The 12,579-nt window shown below is 42.5% G+C and overlaps 1 pseudogene; it reads right to left on the bottom strand.

The window, feature by feature from the left end:
- Positions 1-1,675: 1,675 nt before the first annotated feature.
- On the bottom strand, positions 1,676-10,583 carry LOC142171807 (14-3-3 protein 7 pseudogene; annotated as a pseudogene).
- Between the last annotated feature and the right edge of the window lie 1,996 nt (positions 10,584-12,579).

Here is a 12,579-nt window from a genome sequence, read left to right on the forward strand (position 1 = left end):
GGATGCCATCCTACCCTTTTTTGTGTTTATATATCTCCTCATCAATCCATTCATATTTCTTGAAACCATAGCAATTTCTTCTTCAAGAGCTTCTGCATCATCATCAATATCATTCTCAATTCCTTCAGTTGTAGCTTTGAAGGCAACTGTTTCTTTTTCTCTTCCTGACGCATTTTCTCGAGATGTGTTTTCTCAAATGCTATAAGATCTCCTCGTTGCTCATCGTATGACAATTTGTCTAAGTCCTGAGATTTAAGCACAACTACTTTTGTCTGCCATGTTGTAGGCAAACTCCTTAAGATTTTTCGAACATGATCAGCACTTGAGTAGGATTTACCAAAGGCTTTCAGATCGCCAATGATTTTGCTGAACCGTGCAAATATTTCCTCAATGGATTCACCTTCTTTCATCTGAAAGAGTTCATAGTCGTGAACCAACAGATTTATCCGGGTTTCTTTCACTTTGCTAGTTCCTTCATAGGTAACTTCTAATTTGTCCCACATTTCCTTGGCCATGTCACAGCTTAAAATTTTCTCATATTCCTCTCCACTTATAGCATTATAAAGCAAGTTTCGTGCTTTAGCATTAACTTGGACAACAACCATTTTCTCGTCAGTGTACTCATCGATATCTTCAGGATCAACGATTGGTTATCCTTCCAATAAGAGAAGTATTGTCCATCTAAATATGGTGGCATTACTTGCGATGTCCCTTCTTGAAAGAGTGTTCCAATAGTTACTTGGTCTAACATGATCTTTTCTCACTAGCTGTTAAGCAAAAGATAAATATGGGAGGCCTGCTCTGATATCAATTGAAAGTACAAGAGGGGGTGAATTATAATTTTTTCTTTTCTTGTATGAGGTAGTCGACTAAATTTCTTTCTAGTCGACTACACTTATGATGTGAGATCTAAACTAAATACAAAAAAATAAATTGCAGAAAGTAAATGACACATGATATTTTATACTGGTTCAGATTCAGAATGTATCATATGTCCAGTCCCCTTTGGGTTTCAAGGGTTCTCTTTCAAGTATGATGTTTCTTGGTACAGGTTGGTTGGTGTTGTTATACACCAACAACTTCTTCACTAGATTTTTTCTTTCCTCGCTTCTTGATAGAATGCCTCACCAGTGATTTTTCTCTCTTTCTTCTCTCCCTAGTTACAAAGTAAATCTAGAGTAGACTACAATACTTATTTGGAGTAGAACAAAAAGATTGATAGTGGTTCGATCAAAGTATATCCTTCATTTGCATATTTTATTGTACATATAAGAATTGGGCTCCATTTTTCATGGCGTGACAGTTTCATAGAAGGAAGGCAGCCCAAGGGAGTTGATCCTCAGAATCAATCAAGATGATTTTCTTCCAAGAACAAAATGGAACTTCCTTTACTGAACCGTTGCTTTCGTAATTTCCTTTTCTTTGCAAGCCGTTTGTGATTGAATATTCTCTGTAGATATTCTACACTGATTGATTGATGCCTTCCGTAAATAGCTGAATCAAATATTTATTTTTCATGAAGCCTGTAATCACTACATATTTACTCTTTGATTCTTATTTCTGGATCTTGACTTGCACGTTTGAGTCTTTGATTCTTGCTTTAAGATCTTTACTAGAATCTTTTCAATTCTATTGACTTTCTTTCTTTGGGATTGATTTCCTGCAATTAGAATTAAGTTATTTTCTATCATTAAAATATATATCTAACAAGAAGCTGCATGATAAGGGTGATGTCCTTGTAAGATTCTTCACTTAGGCTATCAAGTTCGGTAATTAGCTTCATCAAATGCTTGCTTGGCCAAGTGGCATACCCTCTCGGGTGAATTCAGAATCTCATAGTAGAAGACTGAGAAGTTCAATGCAGATAGACATAGAAGAAGATTGAGTCAAATCTGATAGCATGGAACAAAAGAAACCTCATAAGCTTTAAGTGACTGATCAGCTGCCTCTTTACGATCATCCCCTGATTTGAACTCTGCTAAATAGCGATAGTAGTCTCCCTTCATCCTATAGAAGAAGACAACAGATTCTCCAGTAGTGGACAAAGGAACAAGGTGCTCATCGATCAACGACAAAATGTAAATGCATATTTTGTAAGCTAATCTTCAACCCTCTGTTGGTAAGTCTTTATTCTCTTGACATTCTGGTCATGACCCTTACTCTCCTCCTTTTGTTCAATTGAAGACAATATCCGCCATGAAGCCTTTCTTGCTCCAATAACATTCTTGTACCCAACTGACACCAAATTCCTCTCCTCAACAATCAGTTCAACATCTATCTTAGCAACTGTCTTCATTGCTTCTACCATTTCATCATATCTCTCAGCTTGCTCAGCCAGCCTTGCCAAGTAAAACTGCTTCTCTCTTTCTTTCTCCTTTTCTCTGCTCTCTCTCTCTCTCTCTCTCTGGATATTACCAAGTAAACCGTCTTCATGTGCTTATGTATAGAAGCATTCTTCTAGCTCTTAAAGAGTTGAGAAGAGAGCAAGCCTTGCGTCGTCATCGCTCGCTTGACTTTGACTTCGGTCAAAGATTGATTGATTAATAAATTTTTTGGACAAAATTGTTATTACTTATTTTATTTTATCTAATATTATAATCCGCGCAGAATTGTAAAATTCTGCAGTTTAACAGAAATCGAATATTTTCCAAAGCAAAAACGTAAGTGTCAGTGTGATTTATTGCCGTTTATTAAGTTCGACGAAGTTCTGTAAATTTTATTGCCGATATTATAGAATAGTTGTTCCGTTCTATGTTGAGAAAAATTAATCCAATAACTTTGAAAAATAATAAAGGAATTAAATTTCTTAAGCAAATACAATATTATGTTGGGCTCGAAACATTTTAATTCTCCTACTTCTATTTTTGTTTCTGTTTTAATTTTATTTTCGAATACAACAACAGATACTAGAGAAATAGAATTTTAGATTCTTAATTTGTAATTTGTAAGATATGAAAATACGTTCAGGAGATATCAAAAAGACAAATATTGGGATGTTCAAACCACGTCTGATCAAATAAAAACTTGAATAGTGAAATTTGCTGACAAAAAAACGAACTTTTTGAATTTGAATGCTTGTATCACCTGATAACCTAGGATTATTGGTTAAATAGACAAAAAAAAAATTACAAAATCACATACTCCCTCCGCTTCAATTTATACTACCTCCGTTTCAATTTATGTGAACCCATTTGACTGGGCACGGAGTTTAAGAAAAGAGAGAAGACTTTTGAACTTGTGGTGTAGAATGAGACACATATATTTTATGTGGCTATAAATCATTACAAAAAGGTAAATTGTTTCCAAATAAGGAAAGCGGTCATTCTTTTTTGCACAGACTAAAAAGAAAATAGGTTCACATAAATTGAAACGGGGTATTTCCCGTCTAGTGTTGGGTGTGCATAAGTGATCCTTAGTAAATCAAAAGAAAGAAAGAAAGAAGGACTATTATGTTTTCAAAAACCAGTTAATTTAAAACTTCTACCTTTGTCTTGGCATTTCAAAAGAAATTAAAGGTGATAGCGTTATTAAAATAATAAATGAGATATATTTTTCATAATTTGGGAAATTTCCGACCTAAATGTGTTAGCACAAATCGTCGAATAAAATAAAGTTATAAAATTTCTAGACTTTTAGACTTTAGGCTTCATAAGTACTGTTACGCGGCGCCTTCCTGAAGTTCCTTGGAAGGGCGACGTAAGGCTAAGCAACCGATGTCAGTACGGCTGTTGTCCGCCAACTGAGGTCCCCTCCGTACGCTAGACTAGATTGTCAGTGCCGTACGGGAAAACCAATGTCATGAGCAATTGAAAGAGAGCAGAAAAGAGAATTGAGAATGAAAGAAAGCTTGATTGCATTGAATGAAAGCTATTACAGAAAAAACAAGACGGTGTCGGGGGGGAGAGACACCAGTACAGAGAATTGTTTGCTTGCTTGAAAGTTTTGATTGCTTGGTCCCCCTTAATAATGCTTAAAAAAAATAAACCAAAGTTACATGACTAGACCTATGAAAGCTGTAAAATCACACTTAAAGAAAATGCAGCAAAACTACTCTATATTTACATTGAAAAGGACTTAGTCTTCTACAAAGCAGCAGCAAGTCCGTTGGCAGCAACTTTGTCTTTAGCATCAGGGTCTGCGCGCGCGGCATTGTCTGCGCGCGCGGCGCTGTTGGCTTTTGCCTGTGGCTGGGCGCTGGCGATGGCTATCGGTGGGGCGACAGAGGCACCTGCGCGCTTGTCACTTGGATCTGCCGAGACCACGGGGCCGACCATGGCGACGGGCGTTGGGAGGCTGGCCAGGACGCCACGGGGCACGTCCAAGGGGTCATGGGGCATGGCTGGAAAGCCGCCCATGACATTCTCCCCCACCTGAGTTGGCGACGTCCTCGGCGCCTTCCTTGCCAGGTAATCATCAATCAGGCTCTTGTAGGCTTTGAGGTTTGTTCCCCTCTCCCAAGTATTCTCCTCTGCATAACATCCCTGCCATTTCACCAAGAACTCATGGTGATCTTTTCTTGAGGCGTGAATCACTCGATCATCAAGAATAGCTTCAGCATGCCTTTTCCCGGTTGAATTGGGGCCTCAAATACTTGGTATTGTGAGTTGGCTTCGTGAAGGATCCTCCATATCTTCCTGAAAAGGTTTCAGGAGACTGACATGGAAAACAGGATGGATTTTCCACCAAGCTGGGGTATCCACCCGGTATGCAACTTTCCCAATGCGCCTTTCAATGGACAAGGGTCCAATATATTTTTGCAATAGGCGAGGGTCATGGACCCCTGCAAACAAGTACCGCTTTGGGATTTTGACCATCACTTTGTCTCCCACCTGGTATTCCACAAAGCGGCGATTCTGATCAGCATGCCTCTTCATCCGCTTTTGGGCTTTGACAAGATAGCTCCGCACTATCTCCAAATTTTGCTTCCATTCTTTTGAGAAGCTAGCAGCCCGAGGAGATTTTGACATGTTTGGTGCGTTCACTGTGTGTGGGAGTAGCGGTTGCTGTCCAGTAACAATTTCAAAAGCGCTTTTGTTGGTACTTGAGCTCTTTTGTGAATTGAAACACAGTTGAGCAGCATCCAGAAGCTTCACCCAATTCTTCTGAGATCCGGTCACAAAGTGCCAGATATATTCCTCTAGCATACCATTGAATCGCTCCGTCTGGCCATCGGATTGCGGATGAAAACTTGAGCTATGACTCAATTTTGACCCGAGGCACTTAAAGAGTTGGGTCCAAAAATTGCTAGTGAAGCGTGAGTCGCGATCACTAACAATGTCTTTAGGTAAGCCCCAATATTTGACGACATGAGAGAAGAATAGACGAGCTGTATCTTCTGCCGATATATATTGTGGGGCTGCTATAAAGGTAGCATACTTGGAAAACCGATCCACCACAACCAAGATAGTTGTGAGATCTCCGACCTTGGGCAATCCGGTGATGAAGTCCAGGGAAACGCTTTCCCAAGGTCTTTTTGGTACAGCTAGTGGTTCCAAGAGCCCTGCCTGCGTCAAGCGGTCTGACTTATCTTTCTGGCATACTAGACAAGTCTTCACATACTGAGCGACGTCATCGACCATTTGAGGCCAATAATATGCACGGCGAAGTAATGCCATGGTGCGTTCCTCGCCGGGATGACCGGCCCACAAAGTATCGTGGCATTTTGCAAGAAGAGTCCGTCACAGATCTCCTCCTTTAGGAACATAAAGTCGGTTCCCTTTCACCTTCAGGAACCCATCTTCGGTGTAGAACTGGCGAGTCTTGCCCTGTCCTACTAAATCAACCAAATATTGTGCTGCAGGATCCTTGATGAGTAGATCCTGTATCTGGTCTTTTATGGTGGTGGTTACTTCGCTCCCCTTTAGGGCGGCGAGTACACACATCGATGCTAGATCAACTCTCCGACTGAGTGCATCAGCAACATGATTGGTCTTTCCACTTCGGTACTCCAGGTTGAAGTGAAATTCCGCTAGGAGTTCCTGCCACCTAGCCTGTCGTCCATTCAGCTTTGGCTGGGTCATGAAATGGCTAACGGCTGTATTGTCTGTCTTGACCACGAACGGGGCTCCCAGTAGATAATGCCTCCAAAGGTGTAAGCAATGAACGACAGCCAATAATTCTTTCTCATGGGCGGCATAGCGCCGCTCTGCATCCTTCAGTTTCCGGCTCTCGTACGCTACAGGATGCCCTTCTTGTAGCAATACTCCACCAAGTGCATAGTCGGAGGCATCCGTTTGCACTTCGAATGGCTTGGCCAAGTCAGGGAGGGCCAAGACTGGGCTACTAGACATAGCCATCTTCAATGCGTCAAAGGCCTCTGCCCGCTTGGGGCCCCAATCCCACGGGGTGGCCTTCTTGAGAAGTTCTGTCAGCGGCACTGCAATGAGGGAGTAACTTTTCACAAACCGCCGATAGAAGTTGCATAGGCCAAGGAACGACCTCAAGGCATGTATATCCTTAGGAGGCGGCCATTCTGTAATGGCCTGAATCTTCTGCTGGTCCATCTTGATCCTCCCTTCCTCGATGACATGTCCGAGGAAGTCAATTTGTTTCTGAGCAAAGAAGCACTTGGATAGCTTCGCATATAATTCGTGCTCCCGCAATCAGGCTAGGACCTTCCGCAAATGCTCCAGGTGTTCTTCTAGCGTCTGGCTATATACCACAATGTCATCCAAATACACCACGACGAATTCATCAATGTATTCTCGGAAGACTTGGTTCATCAAGGTTCAAAATATGGCTGGCGCGTTAGTCAAGCCAAAGGGCATAACCAGGAAGTCGTACGACCCATATCTTGTCACACAGGTCGTTTTGTGCTCATCACCATCTGCAATCCGAAATTGCCAATAACCTGTCCTCAGGTCTATTTTGGTGAATACCGTCGCACCACCCAGTCTATCAAACAAGTCTGCCATTAGCGGAATAGGGTACTTGTTTTTCACGGTGATTTTGTTTAGAGCCCGGTAATCCACGCAGAGTCGTAAACTACCATCATGTTTCTTTTGGAACAGCACAGGGGACCCGTATGGGGACTTGGAGGGCACAATGATCCCTGTGTCTAGCATTTCCGTCAATTGTCTCCGAAGCTCGGCGAGTTCGGGTTGTGACATTCTGTATGGCGCCCGGGCAGGTGGCTTCGCACCCGGCACCAACTCAATCTCATGGTCCACAGTTCGCCTAGGCGGAAGACGCTTTGGCATGTCTTGTGGCATGATGTCTTCAAATTCCAGAAGTAACTCCTTCACGGGTGCAGGAATGGGACCCGAGGAGCGTTCTATATCTTCCATGCAGAGGGTAGCCAGGAACGTGGGTTCATGTCTTTTTACCCCCTTCTTCAACTGCAAGGCCGAGATGTTCTCGGCTGCCATCTTCATGGGAATGCACGGAATAATGCAGGGCTTGGCCCCATTTGTCCCCATCATCAGCAGCATGTCTGCATATGTTGCGGGCATGGTATTGGTCTGTCTCAGGAATTCCAACCCCACGATTAGCTCAAAGTCATCTATGATCACTACGCGCAGGTTGAACTTTCCTTCATAAGGGCCAAGCTTCACTGGTACTTCTTTGGCTATTCCACCCACTGGTTGAGGTGGTGAGTTGATAGCCTTCACACGACCTTTGCCCTTTCCTACAACTAGTCCAAGACGCTCCACCTGAGTTGAGGCTAAGTAGTTGTGGGTAGCACCCGTGTCTATCATTGCCCGAATGGGCTTGCCATTTACCTTCATGTCAACGAACATTAGGGTCCTCTCTTGATGAGGAGGAGTCCTCAAATTCGCCTTCTTATTTCCTTTCCTGGCAATTTGACAGGGGTCCTTCTTCTTGCGGATACCGGCACTGGTTCCCGCTAAGGACTCAGAAATGGAGCCAACAATTGCATTGAATGCACCTACTGGCTCGGTCTGATCCACATCATCGGCGTCGTCATCCGTCCCATCCTCAAAAGCTTGATGGGCGTTCATCTGTGCATGTGGACATTCATTATTCCAATATGGTCCACCGCAATGGCGACATCCTGAGGGGGGCTTCCTCCCCCGATCATTGTTGTTAGATGCAGCACTAGTACTGCTGGAAGAGAGAGCCTTGGATTTGGGTGCACTCCGGTCTCCTCCGCTTCTGCTAGGGCCACTAGTGTTTGGTTGGCCCCTTTGTATCCTCCTCGGACAGGCTGTTGAGGCCTATCCTTCCGGGCTTCCACTTGGTAATCCCCAAGGCACTCCGCTGCTTGGATTGCCTTAGGCAACGTGTCTACCCTTTGTCTCTGCAACTCCATCCGGGCATAAGGTTTCAACCCTTCCAGGAAGGTGAAGAGTTTGTCTTTGTCCCCCATGTCACGGATGTTCAGCATGAGCACGGAGAATTCCCGCACGTAATCTCGCACTGATTTGGTCTGGCGGAGCTCCCGCAACTTTCTCCTGGCATTGTACTCAATATTTTCGGGGAAGAACTGTAGGCGTATGGCTGCCTTCAGTTCTGCCCATGTCTCGAGCGCATCTTCACCGGCCTTGATGGCTTCGTACTTCACCCGCCACCAGAGTTTGGCATCACCCTGAAGATACATGGCAGCAGTTGCTACCTTCTTAGCTTCTTCTAGGTTTCCCACGGCATCGAAGTACTGCTCGATGTCAAAAATGAAATTTTCCACTTCTTTGGCATTCCGAGCTCCACTGTATGGCTTTGGCTCAGGAATTTTCAGCTTTTGTGCCATGGGGGCGAGGTTCACACCACCCCCAAATTGGTTTCCGCCTCCTCGAAGTAGGCCTTGTAAAGCAGCATTGACAACATTGAGCTGGCCTGTCAAGTTGTCTATGGTTTGTTGCATGGCAGTCACCCTGTCTGCCTCTTGTTCCCTGTTGGCTAAATCCTCGGCACGCTCCTGCTGGAGGACCTCAAATTTACCAAAAATTTCAGCTGCCTCTGTGGCTGTTGTTTGCCGGTCTCCTTCAGAGTCGCGGCTGATGTTTTCTATCTCAACTTCGGCCTGGATGAGTTTGCGGTCCAGGTCGTCCAACCTTTGCACTAGGCTGGTCTTTAGATCGGGCACTATTTCCACGATGGTCCGTAATGCGTCAACCGTTCCCTCAAGGGTCGCGATGCGATCCCCATAATTCACCATGGTCAGAAATGGTGGTAATTGCAATGTAATCCCTCGTCTGATGGCGAGCCTAGGCTTTGATACCAACTGTTACGCGCGCGCCTTCCTGAAGTTCCTTGGAAGGGCGACGTAAGGCTAAGCAACCGATGTCAGTACGGCTGTTGTCCGCCAACTGAGGTCCCCTCCGTACGCTAGACTAGATTGTCAGTGCCGTACGGGAAAATCAATGTCATGAGCAATTGAAAGAGAGCAGAAAAGAGAATTGAGAATGAAAGAAAGCTTGATTGCATTGAATAAAAGCTATTACAGAAAAAACAAGACGGTGTCGGGGGGAGAGACACCAGTACAGAGAATTGATTGCTTGCTTGAAAGTTTTGATTGCTTGGTCCCCCTTAATAATGCTTAAAACAAATAAACCAAAGTTACATGACTAGACCTATGAAAGCTGTAAAATCACACTTAAAGAAAATGCAGCAAAACTACTCTATATTTACATTGAAAAGGACTTAGTCTTCTACAAAGCAGCAGCAAGTCCGTTGGCAGCAACTTTGTCTTTAGTATCAGGGTCTGCGCGTGCGGCATTGTCTGCGCGCGCGGCGCTGTTGGCTTTTGCCTGTGGCTGGGCGCTGGCGATGGCTATCGGTGGGGCGACAGAGGCACCTGCGCGCTTGTCACTTGGATCTGCCGAGACCACGGGGCCGACCGTGGCGACGGGCGTTGGGAGGCTGGCCAGGACGCCACGGGGCACGTCCAAGGGATCATGTGGCATGGCTGGAAAGCCGCCCATAACAGTACCTTTGGGAGGTCAAAAATATTTTTTTTTTATCCAAAAAGTATTTATTTCGAAATAAGAGGTATTTGGCCAAAAAAAAAAAGTGCTTTTGAGCAGCACCAAAAGCAGTTTTTCTCCTTTTGGAAAGAAGTTACAAATTCTAACTTCTTCCAAGTAGCAAAAACAGAAGCAAAAAATTATTTTTTTCTAGACAAAAATATCCTTACCATAAAAGTATATTTCCTAAATTATCCCTTATTAATTTAAGGAAAAATACATAAGATGCACCATGTACTTATCCAGAAAAATCAGTTTCACACTCAACCTTTACGGGTGTCCTTGTACCTCCCTATCCTTATTCAAAGTGAATTTAATATCAACTTCTAAAATATAATACCAGTTTAACAGTATAAGGTGCATTAAACGCGCATGCCACATTAGCACCACATCAGCATCATGTGTTTTTAACTTTTTTTTTCCTTTTTTTATTCACACATTTTTTTGTTTCTTCCGCACCTACCACCAAACCTCCATTACCACCAATAACACCACCATCACAAATCGAATCACCTCCAAATCTACACCACCGATTTCACTGCCAAATTCATCATCATCAATTCCATCAACCATCACCAAACTTATTAAATTGTATATTAAATTGACGAATTTTTGTTGCAAGTCAACGATATGCTCAAAATCAATTTCAAAAGAACCCATTTACATAAAACACCACAAACCCATTAAACTATATGTCAAATTGACGCACTAGATTGTGGTGGATTTCCAAATCACCACCAATTTCATAAATATATTACACTTCAAGAGATTATATATTAAACAGAATCTTTATTTCTCTTTTATCACTTCTATTAAAATGATTAATATTTCTTTCTTTTGTTGTTGCAGGTTCTTTAAGGAGAATAATATTTTGAGGTGAGTCAAAATAAAAAATAGGTAATTGAACAATAAAGGAGTGTGCTGTGAAGACAAAGATTAAAGGGGAAGGGACAAGAAAATCTGGATTATAGGTCTGAAAATGGAGAAGAAGAGATAGGGCGTTAAGAAGAGAAGAAGGGTTTGGGGACGTGAAAGATGAAAAGGGGGCAAGAAAATATGTCTTTTTGTATAAAAAAAAGAAGGAAAAAAAATCAAAATTTGTGATTTAATTTTAGTAAAACACGCCCATTATTTATTTATTTATTATTATTTTGTCACGTCAGCTTGTGGGTGGTATTAAATTCAATTTGAACAATAATAAGGAGGTAATAGAATGCCCGTAAAGGTTGAGTGTGAAACTGCTTTTCCTCGACAAGTATAGGATGCATCTTATGTATTTTTCCTTAATTTAACTTTTACTTTTTTTTTTAGCTCTACCATCTGTTTCTTCTCTTTTTTATTTTTACCATATTTTTATTCTTCTTTTCTTATCTTTATTTAGAATAATCTTTCTACTATAAATAGATCTCTTCTTTTTTCTTCCGCCGTTTCTTCTTTTCTTCGTCTCATATTACTCTTTGAAATAATAATGTTAATCACAAAATTCAAATACTTTCATAAGGTGTGATTTTGTTTTTCTTTTGTAGTATACCAATATTATATGATCTTAAATTTATAATATTATTTATATATTGTTTTAGCGTGCATGCATATAATATAGTTGACATAATGCAATACTACCTAGGTTGTTGTTTTGTCATGCCCCAACCTCGGGAAGCGCTACAAGCGCCCAACCGAGTGAACCCGGTCGAGCAAGCCTGTTAGATACTTTCTACCCCACTCACCCTTGATCAAGAGAAGACATGATTTTATTAATTAGATAGTAGGAAGATCATATATACAATACTAAATCATCTCATTGGTTACATTATTTTTAAGTTTCAAGATACACACATTCTTATGATTCGAGTGGAACAAGAGATCAAAACACAACACAATCTGTTTGACTTTTCTAGCACACATGTACAACCCACATAGTGTCTACGAAGCCTCTAAAAGATACAAAATAGTGTTATGATAGTGCCGGCAATAAGGCCCCGGCTATACCTCGAGACGTGATAATAATATGAACAAAAGATATAATACGTGACCCCGGGATGAACTGGGGCTCACTAAGCCTGCTGGAAAAACATGAATAAAGCTAATCCATTCCCATAATTACATCAAAATCGACCATCTCCAATTCAATGAGATCAGCCACGATGTACCGACCACGCACCGTGACAACACAACCCCTATAAACCCGTGCGGCCACAATAGACTCGCCAACCGGAGTAGATACAGAGAACGACTCAGGAAGTTGTTCCGATTTTATCCCAAATTCCATAGTAACATAAGGGGTAACATAGGACAAGGTGGAACCGGGATCAATAAAAGAATATACATCATGAGATTGGACAATCAATATACCTGTGACAACATCTGGAGAAGCCTCTGCACTATGGCGACCACTCAAAGCATAGAAACGGTTGGGTCTTCCTAAACTCTGCGCACCACCCCTAGCTGCACCACGCCCTGCTAGGGCTGGGGTGGCTCAAGATGGAGGGGGTGCTGAAGATGTAGCAGCTGCAAAACTGGATGGATGTGCTATGCCCCTGCCCGCACCCTGGCGGGATGGACGACACTCCCTCTGAATATGACCCCTCAATACGCACATGTAACATATAGGTAGGTCCATGTAGCAGATCCCCAAGTGAATCTTACCACACCTGGGGCA

The sequence above is a fragment of the Nicotiana tabacum genome, chromosome 17, assembly GCF_000715075.1.
Source record: "Nicotiana tabacum cultivar K326 chromosome 17, ASM71507v2, whole genome shotgun sequence".
Lineage (NCBI taxonomy): Eukaryota > Viridiplantae > Streptophyta > Magnoliopsida > Solanales > Solanaceae > Nicotiana > Nicotiana tabacum.